The 15,767-nt window shown below is 37.3% G+C and overlaps 1 long non-coding RNA gene across 1 annotated transcript; it reads right to left on the reverse strand.

Moving 5' to 3' along the window:
- Positions 1-7,212: 7,212 nt before the first annotated feature.
- On the reverse strand, positions 7,213-7,838 carry LOC103648501 (uncharacterized). Its single transcript, XR_002267527.1, has 3 exons — positions 7,790-7,838; positions 7,570-7,629; positions 7,213-7,485 (listed from the first exon to the last, which is right to left on the reverse strand). It is a non-coding gene; the product is annotated as an uncharacterized lncRNA (long non-coding RNA).
- Positions 7,839-15,767: the final 7,929 nt, after the last annotated feature.

Here is a 15,767-nt window from a genome sequence, read left to right on the forward strand (position 1 = left end):
CACCTAATATCCTCCGAAGTCATGTAAGTTATTTATCTTTGGTTATGTCTATTATACAATTTAAATAACATTAAGACTGTAACTAATATAAAATTAATTGTATTTATGATTATGTTAATTCACAGCCTGAAAGTATTGATCCAACCATGGTGCCTAGGATCGGTATGACATTTGGAAATGTCGATGAGGCATACAATTTTTACAGTCGTTACGCATATGAGGTTGGTTTTCCACTTAAAAAATATAGGGAGAGAAAGAACTGTAAGTGGTTAAATTGTTCAATGGAGGGTAGAAATACAGAAAGGTTAGCTAGTAATCCTAGAATCCGTAATACATCATCGAGGAGAACACAATGCAAGGCTGGTTTGAAACTAAAAAAAATCTATGATGACACAAAAGAAAATATTGTAGCCGTAAGAATCGATCTGGTCCACTTAGAACATAATCATGAATTCATTAAGAAGGATACTGTAAAGAAACACCTACAATGCAACAAGACTCATGATCCTGAGTACATGGAGTTTCTCAATTCAATGCAGCAAAGCAGAATCCCGCAACACTGTATCATGGACTTCGTGTCTGAGATGCATGGTGGTCCTGAAAATGTACCAATTACAGCAAAGGACATTGCTAATTTGTAAGAATCATTTTCTTTATGTATCTATTATATAAATTTTAAAATCCATTTCAAGTTAATGAGTAATAATTATAATTTTTTGTTGAAATATACAGGAAACAGGCAAAGCAACGAGAAAAGAATGTCAATGATGTGTCTAAGCTTTTGTTTTTTTTTTCATTATGCAAAAGGGATAATCCACAATTTTTCTCTGATTTCCAGTTAGACAGCGAAGGAAAAATATTGAGTATTTTTTGGTCTCATGCTAGTCAACAAGGAGAGTATGTTGATTTTGGGGATGCAGTTACCTTTGATACAACTCATAAGACTAATTTGTATGAAAAACCCCTAGGAATGTTTGTTGGTGCAAACCAACACCTACAATGCATAGTGTTTGGGTTCTCATTATTGGGAGATGAAACTGTTGAAACATTCGAGTGGGTATTTAATGCATTCAAGACATGCATGGGGACTGAAGGACCAAGAGTCATGTTGACAGGTATGATTTATGTAGATATAATAACTATAAACTCGAAGTACATGCAATATAAATTCAATATCTTGTGCATATTTACAATGCATGTGAGTCTTGTTTTGTTATGTACCATACAATGTTTACATAAAAATATGCATATAATAATATCAGACAATGAATATTTACAGATCAAGACCCTGCAATGCCAGTGGCATTACGTCGGGTCTTCCCAAACACAGTCCACAGGTTGTGTCTATGGCATGTGCAAAATAGGTACATGCCATTTCTAAATGAGTTGTATGCACGATATGCTGAAGCGGATTTTAAGACAAAATTCCAGTCTATAGTACATCATCCATTGACTGAAATAGAGTTTGAGGCTGCATGGAAATTGTTGATTGATGAATTCAACCTGCATGAAGATGGAACACTTAGAAAATTATATGCAATGCGTAAGGAATGGATACCTGTTTTTTTCAAACATGACTATTGTGGGCTTATGGTGTCTACGCAACGTAGCGAGAGCATGAACAAACTCGTGAAGAGCGCTCATGTCGATTCAAACACCCCACTTCATGAGTTTGCTAAGCAAATGTTGAAACTACTGCATAGCAGGAAGATGCAAGAAGGAAAGGAAACACTAGGATGTATGGTATGTAATATTATTTATGCATTATACTATTTAGTAGGCTCGCAAGACGTAACTAATTATTTTATATGCAGGGTCAAAAAGAAACCACAACTCTATATATGTTCGAAATTAGGGTTGCAAGGGCATACACCAGGGCTGTGATGAATAGATTCGAGGAGTCAATAAAATACGCTACTGCATATAGGATAACACTTGATCCAGATGGAGGCACAAATGATTGGTTGGTGCAGCATACATCAAGATCGAAAAGAATCGTGTGGGGGCAACACCAATTCAAAGTGAATGCAGATGTAGAGGCAGGAAAGTTTAAATGTGAATGCAAACAGTGGGAACACACATGTAAGCAAGAGTTAAGAAATAACGTCGTATTATTTATACGCTAATAATTAAAGCTGAATGTGAAATGTTGCACCCTTGTTTAAATGTAGGACTATTTTGTGTGCATCTAATCCGAACATTCATGCACATTCAGCTAGAGAGGATACCTAAGGAATACATTCTACAGCGTTACACATACTCAGCTAAGCAAGATGTGGTATTTTCAAGAGATGACAGGAAAATGAGTGGAAAAGATGGAGAAACAAAATCACATAGGCAAAAAATGTTGCTTAAAAAGGCAATGAAGGTAGTAAACCAAGCTAGTATGTCAAAGACAGGGAGTGATAAGGCTTTGGACACAATGGATGAACTGTTGGAGATGCTTGGGCGTTTAGAGCCAGATATAGGATGTGAAGATGCTAGTGGTGCAACTACTGGAGAGGGAAACCATGTGGGTGTTCTTTTATATAAAATTGTTGAAAATTTTATTCAGAACTTAATTATTGCTAATTGTAAAAATTAAACGTTGCAGGGCGAAGAGGATGATGTTGGAAACGCTGAAGATGAACATGTATCGCAATGTGATAACGAGGAGCATGTGGCAGTACATTCACGACAACAAGTAATATTATGGCAAAAACAATGTAATTTATGTATAGTGCAAACAAATGGGATGATTTATACATTATTTGTAATATTGACTATAATGCACTAATGAGTAGGATGGAGGCTTAAATATTGATGCACATCATCAATCTGAACTGCAAATGACGCTTGTTGAAAATGATGATTGTGAAGGAACACAATATGGGGATGTTAGAAAGGTATGAAATCTAAATTTATTAAATTGCAGATATTCTGTATATTTAATGTTAGTAACTATTTATAATTTGACATCATAACATATGTACCTATAAATACTTCTTTGTATGGCATGTAGAGACTGGAATATGATGTAGATGGCATAAGCTTATTGCGTCCAATTAATGCAAGGCCAAAGGGAAGGACGATAAAAACTAGTGAACAAAGAGTTCTAAAACTGGGTGCGAAAGGAGAAAAGAAGAAGACTCGAAAGTGCCAAAAATGTGGCATTGCTGATGGACACAACAGTCGAACCTGCTTGTCTATAGAGGAAAATAGGGTTAAATTGGCTAGCCTTGCCGATAGAAAAAGAGGACGACCGTCTGGGTCTAGAAACAAAAATTCAACAATGGCCCCGCAGTGGAATGAGACATCCACATCAAAAAAACATAAACATACCGATTCTGAAGAACATGGTTCAGATGACGATAATTTGGCAGGATTGTAAAACATTTATACATAAATAATGGATGATATTGAAATGTTATGATCATGATACTATTTTATGATTATGAATATTTACGTTAAAAGCTCACTGTATGGATTATATCTATTAATGCGACGTAATTATTTGTTATGAGCTATGCTACTGATGGGTTTGTTTGGCTATATAATCATATATTCACTGCATCTCGTACAATATTTATGTTGAAAGAATCAAATATCCGGCGAAATGAAGTCAATATGTATGGGCTGGCGCCAAATGAAAAAACTAAATGAATAAGCGTAAACATGTTCAGTTATATGCATAAACAGTATCAGATTTATGCATAACTGAACAAAGATAGGCAGCACATTGACACTGGATAAACATGCGCATTCAGTAAATAAGTACATAAAACAACGAAAACCTGTTCAGTTATATGCATAAACATTATCAGATTTTTTTGCATAATCAATACAAGGAAAAAATGGAAATATTGAACAGAACTGCTCAAAGATAAGCAGCACAATGAAACTGGATAAACAGGCGCATAAAGTAAATAAGTATACAAAAAACGTAAACATGTTCAGTAATATGCATAAACAGTATCAGGTTTTGGCATAATCAATACAGAGAATAACTGAAAAGACTGCATAAATGAACTTAGAAAGGAAGCACATTGGCACTGGATAATCAGGCGCATACAGTAGATAATGGAATAAAACATCCGATGCATTGAAGAACATCACTGAAGAAGATATAAAAACCATAAGACAAATGATAAAGTGCAGAACTATCATATATAAATATAACCATCTAAAACATATCTGGTACAATATATATAAGAGTTTGATAAGAGCTGCATATGGACATAAGTATTATATGAATCCTAACATAAGCCAACAGACCAATATTTACATCAACACCATTCAGTGAAACTACCCTAAACTAAGCTAGTACTGAGATAACTTGAAGGAACCAAAAGCCATCAGTCCATCATGTTCATACTAATATTAAGAGAGTAAACTATACTAGGCTACTACTGAGAGAACTTGAATCTATCCAGATGGGAAACCACGGAGCTGTTTCTGTTTAGTCGATGGAATATTAGGTAATGCAGTACAAGAGAGCGAATGTCCTCTGAATTATCCTGCAAACAAATATAAGGAAAAGGTGAGTTAGACATAACTATACATACATTATGTCATAACAACAAAAATACTATCTATGTATTATGTACCAGATCAATGACTGCATTCATAGCTCCAACCATGTAGTCGTAGTGCTGCATATATCTCATGACAAAGAATCCACAATCATTAGACCCAATTTCATTGTTGGGCAGTTATTCATGAGTTCAATAGGGTACTTCAAAAAAAGCAGGGAGAGCTGATCTTGGTCGAGCATTTTGAATAGCTAGATTGAGCCTACTCATTATTAACCTGGCCCATGAAACCTTCCTATCACCCATATCCATAGGTATACAATGGTAATTTTTCCAGATAGTCCCACCCATCTCTGGTCCATAAGGGTTGGAATCTAACACATGTATGCGTCCAATCTGAAGATTAACAACATACAATGTCCAATGTCCAGATCGTAGCATGGGTACCATTATCTACATGCACACAAAATGGAAATAACAAATGTTGAATACACTAAGGTTGATATGAATGATTGGATTAAAATTTAAATGCAGCAAAATGAGGTGAGAGTGTGATGGGTGAAGGAACAGAAATTAACTGATTTGTAGTCATCCAACTGCTTGAATGAAGGCAGTGTCTTCAATAGGTAACTCTCCAAAACTGAAGGGTCAAATGGACGAGGAGACTTACTATGTTGTTCCTGCTCCTCAAAGTTCAATATAGCCTAATAGGATAGAGAAGTATTATGTAATTTCCATATATGCTATGCATTTAAAAAAGAGGTATAAATGTAGAAGTCATACCCCAACATTAACATCTAGAATGAGCTGGTGAGCATTGAGTGGAGGAATATGTTTAGACCAGTCATCGCGAACACACTCAATGAAACATTGCATAAACACGTTGTCGAGACATGCGCCATCAGCAAAAGATTGTTGTATGTCACAACAATTGGCGCGATGTTCACCGAAGTCAATTATATTTCTACATAAGAAAAGATTAAACATACAACAATAGAAACAAATGTTATTTGTATAAATGAGATATAAAATTACATAATATATATGAAACTTGACCATTGAATTGAAGGTACTATATGGGAATAATGAGATACAAAATTACATAATATGCAACTTGACCACCCTCTCTCAGCCATAATAATGGGAATATATATGCTACTTGACCACCCTCTCTCAGCCATTCAACCACCACCCTCTCTCCATCTCCGAGCCCTCTCACTCTCTCTCGCAGCCACTTCTATGCGGTGGCACTGCTGCTCCACCCTCTATCGCAGCCACTTCTAACTATGGAATGAAAGCACCAGGTGAACGAGCTGGCAACACCGTAGTCAGTAAAGACAGTAAGCCTTTTTGACGGAGATAAAGGAGGAAAGCATGCATGTCAACGAATATAAAGGGGTGTCAATGAGGAATTATAGAAAAGACAATTTGAAACACCTGAACACACAGAACCAGTCCAACCACCAGCCCGCAAAGGTAACAATTCACTGGGGAGTAGGTCCACAAAATCCTGCCTCAGCCCAACAGTGATTGACCATGGAAACCAGATTAACCTACCCCGCATCGCCGCCGCCGCAGCCACCAACCAAATTAGGCACGCACTCCTCGATTTATCCCAGAACTAGTAACTTCTATACATATATCCATTAAAAAATATCGCAACCATCAACCGACACGTGGGTCCCATAATTAAAACCATGCAGATAAACACTTGCCTAATTATTCTGCCATGGATAGTACATTACAGGTATTTATTACTTTTCCAGAAGACCATGGGCATTCTAGTATTTCAATTTTTTGTTTTTCTCTTTTATGTAAACTTGCTGTTTTGCCTTTTGATTGTCTGGCACAGCCTGCTGTTGGAGCTGACAGAAGGAAAGTGGATGCTCAAGGCAATGTTATTCTTGCATCAAATGAGAATATGCAATATGCTGTTACTGTAGATGTTCTTCAAACTGTAAGTAAAATTGTGAATACAGATTAAAATATCCTTAATTTTATTGTTATTTTCTCTTCTAACTATGACAACGTGTCTACAGGTGTTCTCATCATTTGGTTCAGTCCAAAAAATTGCTATTTTTAGAAGAATGGGGGGACACAAGCTTTGATTCAGTACCCTGGTATGCGTCTAGTAGTAGATCATTGCAGGCTTTAAATCAGTAGGATTAGAACTAGTTTTTTTCTCTTTAACAACAAGAGACCTATAGTTGAACTCCTATAGAAGCTACAACTCAAAGTTCAGTCATGTGTATAGCTATTTTCCTTTCGCTTCTATTCAATGCTAAATATTTGGGTACAAAGATTGAATAAAACTTAATAGTATCAATACCATTGCCACGATGTTGTTCAATCAGAATTAAAAAGAATTAAAAATTATGTCAAGTCAAACAAATTGAAAATTATGTACCTGTCCAATTCAATGAACCTAGAACACAAGTATGCCCGAAGAGCGCGAGCACATTCTAATTCAGATAAGAAGAGGCCTGGTGCAGAAACACTCCCAATAGGAGTCTTGTCAAATACTGGTCCAGAATCATTGTCAACTGTGCCGCCTACCACTGTCTGACCTTGCTGCACAAAAAATATGAAGTATACGTTAATCATAATATGTAAATATGAAATGCAAGATATCAAGACAGAAAAAATATATAAGTAAAGCTTAAATACTAACAGTATTTGGTGTAACAGATTCATCATCCCGAAGAACCTCATCAATCAATTCTCCAAATGTAGCAGCTAGATTGGACTGCTTTGTACCAATAGTATTCAAACATTGCTTGATAGAGGCAAATATTTTGCCAACCTCTAAGTCATAATCAATCAACGTAGCTTGGAACTTCTGGCGTTGATGTACAAGAAGCATCTGAATCTTATTTGCCATCAAGTCTTGCATAAGAGGGAGTTGGATGATTATATTTGGAAGTCGATCATGTTGATTTGGGTCTTCATCAAAAGTTTCTGGCCTCATAGGAAACTGAAGTAAAAAAATATAATAATGATATGATAAGTATGGTAAAGCAACAGACAAACAAAGATCATAGTGGGTATATGACCTAACCTCAATCTGGCAAGTAGTTGGCGATTTTGAGACGTAACATGTCTCACTGCTGCTCCGAAACTGATGAAACAGAATCAAAATTAATAATTATGTATATGGATTGACTCATGGCATGAATTGATATCGTTATATGACTACTAAAATCATTGGTTTGTAACTAGTTGTAAATAACATTGTTATAAAGAACAGGAAAATTATGATAGAAGAAATGAAGACTCACAGGGCAAACACCAAATGGTTCACCACCTTGGCGAGGCTTCCGCTTATCGGCCATTGACAACGCCCTTATAATATTCTTGTTGAAATACTTTATGCGCGGAGTGCCATTTTTGTTGTTTGGAGCAGCAGCATGATGCAAATGATCCAAATAATACAGCTACATAATATAAATATTTCATGAGAGTCATATACAAATGAACGTAAACACATAATATGTCTATGTATTTTCAAATTGCAATTGAATAATCTAATAAAAGATTTGACAAATTAATTTTGAAACTTACAAGAACAATGACGGAACAACCATATATCGTCGCCGACACATTGTTAATGCTCCTGTTGTGCCATCTCTGGGCAGCCTCACATAAGTCACTAAAAATTAGATGACACCAATCAATTTGAGGGAATCACTCCATTTCTTCTGTAAGTAGAACCTCATTGAAAGAAATAGACCAGCTAGCTGTTGGGAATAGCAGCCGGTTGAAGAGAATGAGAAAAAAACATCTGATAGAAAGATCATCATCCTGGCCTAGCCTCAATCTCTCTTGGAGCTTTGAAATAACAAACTCATCCTTGCTAATATTCAATGAGGCCCGAAGTGTTGCCGCAACATTCGCTTCATCAATATTAAAGGGCTTTCCACCACCCAAATTTGGAAGACCCGATATCTGATGGACAGTCTGCTTGGTGATTTTGAGTTCTTTGTCTGGACCAATACGAAGAGTCATGTCCCTGGGGTCTAGCTTCTGCATGAGCCAACAGAGAAGTGTTCGACATCCAATTGCATCAATTGTCATGTCAAGAATACTAGAAAATCCTTTTCTGACTATAGCTTGACGTTGCCTTTCATTCAATATCTGAATGGACGCAAGAACATCTCCTGGGTTGCATTTGATGTTGAGCTTCTGAAATGAAAAGGTAGATAGATGGATAAATATGTGAATACTTAAATATCACAATTTATGCTTTCTTATTTATACAAAGTTCCTTGTACTATGACTGTTTTGTATTAATGAGCTAAGGTAATGTAGAAAGCTATAACTTTCAGCACATAAGGTATGTATTGAGATTAGATGCATGATTAAAATATTGGAAACAATTAATTTCTGCAATGTTGTAAACTCACCTGCGTCTTATTTGGGGCATCCATTGAGATATTGCACTTCTTTTTGGGTGGCTCAAAGTCATCATCATCATCCACATTAGGCATAACAATGTTTTTAGCAGCAGCTGCAACACCCCTCTTTCTATGCTGCGGAGGATCACCATCAGACGACGTATTTGTAGGGTCTGCCATGTCAGTCGAGCGTGGAATGTCAACACTGAAACATTCTTGACTTGACTCAATGATTAAACGCTTCGGATTGGTTTGGGGTCGATCAACCTTCCGCATTATCGAAGCAGCAGCCTGCAAAAGAACAATGTAAAACATATGCGGTTCATTGAGTTAGAACAACATATACACCAATGATTATACGAACTAATTGAAAAAATCTCATTAATTGTGTTATATGACCCTAACGAAATAAATGTCAACACAGTCAAACATCAAAAAAATTATATCATTGCATTATAGAAATTGCCATATACATATATGCAAACCAACAGACTGTTAATAGAAACAATATTTACTCAAGAAAAATGTATATTTATGCAATATTAGTAGTTAATAAGCATCAACATAAATATGTATATATGACTAAATCAAAACATGCAACCAGAAGTTCAAATATTTATTGTTGCAATTTGGACATGATTGATTACCATATTTATGTGAAAAATATGATCCAGTAAGTATATAAAAAGTGAATTGAATTTCAGTTTATCTAAATAATATATAGTAGCACGAAGTCACGAGCAACACACTTGTTTGCACATCAAAATATCAACCACTGCTTCATAAAGCTATGTATAATTCACATCAATTGTGTTATATGGGCCTACCAACATAGATGGTAAGTGAACAAAACATCAAAAAATACGTATCATTCCATAGTACAAATTGCCATATACTTCTATGCATACCAACAATATGTTCATCTAAAACAGTATTTAACCAGCAAATAAACAGTTATGCAGTAGTAATAGTGACTAAGCAACAAAATAAACATTTATACAGTACTAGAATAAACATTCATATCCCGACAAAAAAATACATTATGCAGTAAACAAAAAACCAATTTAGCGTAACTAGATCAGAAATTTAGCATGAATAGATCTTAGCGTGGTTGCTGAGACGACAGAAAGAAAACATGCTATCCCTTACTAAAACCAACTTGGCAACATGCGTGTTGTTATGGGTTTCCTACTTATTATGTTTGACTCAAGCCACTTGCTATATAGCTTTGCTAAGGTCCTGAGAGACACACATTTCAAATATTTGAAAACATTTATCTTCGAATACCTGACATGCACACAGATCTACAATTGCCAAAAAAAATGATCTACCCGAATCATATGCATATGAGGTGTTTGTCATGCTAACCTGTTTGAATTGACTAAAATAACTTGCTAACTGCTAAAAATGATCCAAGTACCTTGGGCTGATCATCATTTCTCTAGTATCCTGGTTACATTTTATATATGAATAATATGAAAATATTAATGAGCTGCGCCGTGAACACTGCAATGCAGTTTCCAAGATTGGTTTGGTGGGTTCAAATAAAAGCAATGTTCAAAAAAGCGCAATTAAGCGTCCGCCTAATCACAATTAGACGCTAAGCGGCATGTTAGCGCTGCGCTTAGGACCTGGGCGGTGGTTTACGCGGTGGGCGCGTGTAGGCGGTGCATGATTTGCGCTATGCGCGCTGAGGCGGAAACGAGGCGTGTAGAAGCGGGGTTCGGCGCGCGGGGAAAAGATGAGCACGGAAGATGCTGCGCGGGAATATAAAGTGAATATGAGGGAAAGAGGCGGGAACTATTGTAGACCGGGAGAGAGTGAAACAGGTTGGGAGCTGAAGCTGCTGTTGCATGGGAGAGGAGGAAAACAGGGCCGCCAACAGACTGGTCCTCTTCCCCAGCCGTCCAGGGCCGCCACCGTCGGTGACCTCTTCCCCTTCTGGTCAAGTCGTCCAGGCCGCCGGGGTCATCGCTCTCTGCTCCTTTTCCCTAGCTATCCAGGCGTGCTCTCCCTCTCCCTCCTTTGCTTTTGCTCTGCTCCTCCATATCTTCTGTTCTATACTTTTATTCATTATTCCAGATAAGTACCCCTAATTCCTAGCTAAAAATATTTTTTCTGCACAAATATATATATATTATATTGTATATTCCTACCAACGCTTAAGCACGATTAATCTACGCCTAAGCTCTCTAGGAGCTAAACAGTGTCCTAACGCCCGCCTAACGCCTAGCGCTTATTGTAACCTTGAATAAAAGGCCGAATGCAGCTTTCAGTTTCAGGTCATAGATATTTACATCCATCACATTAACAAGGTTATAAAAAAGGTAGAGATTACAAAAAATACCAGCAGAGCCAAAGCTTTTGGGCAAATATTATTATAATTCCCACACTGTTATTATCAATGTTTGGTATTATTTTTTTCTTTGAAAATTGATGTTCCAAAGAGATCACTAGATTTTTACAATACAATTTATGCTGTCACAAATGATGATAAAGAAAATGTACCAATTGTATCTGGATCTGATGGGTTTAAACTGCTAGATGTGAAGCAATAAATTTGAACTAGAACTGCTGGGTTTGGACAAAGAAAAAGAAACAAAACAAAAATAAATATTTATATAGTACTGGAATAAGCATTCATATATGGAGTTCTTTGTTATTGACAAACAAAAACATTTATGCAGTAAACAAAAAAATAAATTAGCGTAAACATATCACCTGTGAGTTCTTTGTTATTGACTGCCAGAAAATCCGACAGAGGTTCTCTCGAGTTGGGCACCTGGAATACGACACACAATGCATAAGAAAATGAAGCATATGAATGGGGAGATTAGGAAGTAGCAGAGTATGCATAAAAATTACAGAGAACTCGAGCACCTTGGGAAGCAGGACAACGGTCGCCGAGCGTGTAGAAGAACAATGTGACGCGTGCGCGGAGGATTGTCAGCGGCGGGCGGCTCCAAGACACTGACAACGGCGGCGCCGATTAGGGTTGAGGGCAAGTGGCGGCGGAGGACGGCGAATCGCCCTGGCGGGAGGGCAGCAAGGGGAATCGCCCTGGCGTCGCCTGAATAATCGCGGCGAGTCGAGCAGGAAGGTTGACTGCGCGGGGGTTAGGGTATAGAAATGTTTGACCGAGTGGGAAGTGGGGTAGTGGGCCAATTCCTGAATTTCGGGAACGTGGGTCGGCTGAAGTATTTACGCTAATTCTCTATTGTGTATAAACGGACGAATGGAATAATGTAAACACGTGCTGACTAAGGAAGATATGGCTGATCACGTGGAAAGTGGGCCTAATCCGCTATTTCTGGAACGAGGGCCCACGGCTGTTTACTCTGTTTACGCTAAAAAGGGTTTCCGTTTAAGCTATATCAGTTCGCTTGCATAAAACGTGATCGGACGTGGGTTTGCTATTTGATGGCTGGGGCTCTCCACAGTTATATAGAGCCCAAGGCTCTTAATAGATAAACTATATATATATATATATATATATATATATATATATATATATATATATATATATATATATATATATATAGGGAAGAGGTAATCGAAGCCCTGGGCTTCCGTTAGTGGGGGAAGCCCCAGCCAGGATGCCAACCAGGTCGCGGTCGACCCACTGTACGTGAGCATGCGTCAGCCATGCATATGATAGTGAAAGTTGCCTAGAGGGGGGGGGGGTGAATAGGCAAGTTAAAACTTTTTCAACAAAAACTAGAAGCAAACTGGGTAAAACTGAATTGATCTCGAAATTCACCCAGTTAACTTTGGAAATGAGATGTTCTAGTTGATCCACAGGGTTCAAAATAGTAGATCTGAGAAGGGCACTTCTCAAAATCCACACACCAAATATATATAAACAAATCTTCCACGCAATGGTGAGAGAACGAAGAACACAAACAAACACAATGAGCAAGAACACAAGAGACACAAGATTTATCCCGAGGTTCGGTCACACCACCAAGGTGCCCTACTTCCTTGTTGAGGCGCCCACAAAGAGCCGGGTCTCTTTCAACCCTAATCCTCCCTTTGCTGACCACAAAGGTCAAGCCCGCACAATAATCTTTGCTCAAACGAGCGGGTAATACAAACTTTCTTGTGGTCTTCCACAAGATTTGGAGACTCACAAGAGACACCTAGTCGTCTAGGAGCTAGAAGCTCCAAGAGTAATGAATCCACAAAGAACTCGATGTAGTACCAAAGCTCAAATCAAGAAGAACAAGAGAGATTTGGAGATGAAGCACAAAAACTGCAGCTCTCAAACTCACTCAAAGATTTCTTTCCAAAGATTTGAAATGGGAGAGGCAAGAGGTGTGTGAGAGAGAGTGGGAGGTGTTTCTCAGGTTGGGAATGAAGTTTTATGCGTGCTCTCCTGTGGGGAAGAGTGTGGGAGGTGTATATAAAGGTGCCCCAAAAGCTGGTGGCCGTTAGGGAAATCTGACTGAAATTCGGTTGAACCGGTTCTAAAACCGGTTGAACCGGATTCCACCAGTCGGTTTTCGGTTCACTGGTGGACTCAGCCGGAGACTGAACCAGACTCAAATTCGGTTGAACCGGTTTCAAATTCGGTTCAACCGGTTTCAAATTCAGTTGAACCAGATTCAAAATTCGGTTGAACCGATTTTCCAAAAATCTGCACATGACTTTTTCTGACAGGACTGACTGTCAGACTGGCGGTGACAGAGGGGAACAGTGCAGAAACCGGTTGAACCGGTTTTAGGTCCGGTTGAACCGGTTTTTGAACCGTTACACAGATTTTGAGAAAACCAAAGTGAAACCAGGGTAAAATGAAAGTTTTAGATCAAGGATTTTGAGCTTTAGTACCAACACCAACCTTCTTTTTGGATCCCCCTTGATAGTACGACGATTCATATACTCAAGTTAAATAAAATATAATTAAGTAAACTCCTTGAGTCATTGGTGTCTCAAGTGTGATTTCTCCATAGTGTTGCTTCATAAGGATCACAAACATTTTTGTCTCACCTTTTGAAGCAAACACAAATCGAGCCTGTGACTTGTGCCATTTCACCATATATGAGTTCAAATCATGGCTTCAAGTCACCTTACTGATGCATCAACATGTTGTAACTCTTTATAGCTGATTAGTTCATCGCCTTAGTGCAAGTACTCTCTTCTTCACCTTAGCCATGGTACCTTGGTCTACAAGCCGTCGCTTGGCCTTCACCTTCGCTTAGTTCCTCGAAGCCCTTTCCTTGCTATCTTCACCCTATCAAGCCATTCTTGAGTCACATCCTATTGAGCATCCATTGAGAGAATCATTTCTTCAATATTGTGAACCTTGCTTGAATGACATCTAGATATAACTGCTAAGATCAATCAAGCTCTAGTTTGATTCTCATATATTCATATATGGACTAATAGTAATATGGTCAAGCCAATTCACGATTCCTCATATCTTATTCACTTTGGCTTGACCAATCCTCTTAATCACTTCAACCTCTATTATGATCATATTTATGCATAGTGATTTCTCAGGACTTGTCCATATATTCAAACCAATATAGAGACCATATTATATCCATTTGCATTGTCTCACTGGTTATTTGACCTTGTGTTGAACCTTGTTCACTGATCATTATACACTATTCAAGTATGTTCATCATACTGAATTTCCTGTTCAACACTTAGCAAACTTGTTAGACCTTTAAATGTGTTGTTATCCAAATCACCAAAACTCACAAAAGGGATGAATGCACTTTCAATCTCCCCCTTTTTGGTGATTGATGACAACACATTTAAAGCTTACATAAGATTTGATAAATAAGATTTTGAATCCTATGATATAGTTTCCTCCCCCTAAATATGTGCATTTCAGAAAATACCAATTTTGTACTCAAATGCCAAAAGCACATATTTGGGTCAAAGAGTGAAGACAACTTATATCATACTATTCATAGGGTGCTTTGTGTCATAAATAAACGTGATGCTCATGACATATTATGCACTCATCAATTTCCTTCATCTTATGTTTTACTTATGATTCAACCTTTTTGTTAATTATTTCTCCCCTTTTCAAAAGTCTTCTAACACTTAGTTACATAAGACTAAAGGTAAGCTTTAATGCAAAAATTCTCACCCTTTGTCATAAATCTCCAAAAAGGATACAAAGAATATAAAGGGTAGAAATTATGATTAAGCAAGATTTGAACACACTATCATGAAGAGGGTCCTTAGATGGCACAAAGGTAATGGATAAGTGACGTGAAGTGATGTACCTTTGCATTTTACCTTTTCAAGGGGAGTTCAAAACTTGTGTTGGATTTACAATTCATTTGCAAGCTCTTGTTGGTATAATTTTGACATAGGTCCAAGATATCAAATGAATATTGTCATACTAATTGAAAGATAAATCTTGATACTTGGAGTCTAGATGTCACCTAGCATTTTTCTTATCATAACAAGAGGAAACATGAAAATTGCACAAGTATGGATTATACAACTAGTGATCATTTACGAGAATATCAATTGAAAAACACCAATTGATATAATTTGATAGATAAACATATCACTAATTTCATATTACATTAAGTTCTCCTCAAGTTTTAGTGCACACATATATATGAATAGGTGAATGCCCGTGCGTTGCTATGGAGTAAACATATTATGATAAGATATATTGAAATTCAAAAAAATACTAATTGTTATGGTATGTTTTTGTTAACATCTTGTAAAAGTTAAGAGTTTTTTTTGCATACGTTAAAAGTCTTACACATCGAACAAATCTATCATATCCATAAAATGCAATGTTCATCGATCACTCAAGTAATATGCTTTGGTAACTTGAAGCAATCAAAATAGGGCAATGATCAGCAACCGCCTTGTGCTAAGGAGAAAAATA

This window comes from Zea mays, chromosome 2 (assembly GCF_902167145.1).
Source record: "Zea mays cultivar B73 chromosome 2, Zm-B73-REFERENCE-NAM-5.0, whole genome shotgun sequence".
Classification (NCBI taxonomy): domain Eukaryota; kingdom Viridiplantae; phylum Streptophyta; class Magnoliopsida; order Poales; family Poaceae; genus Zea; species Zea mays.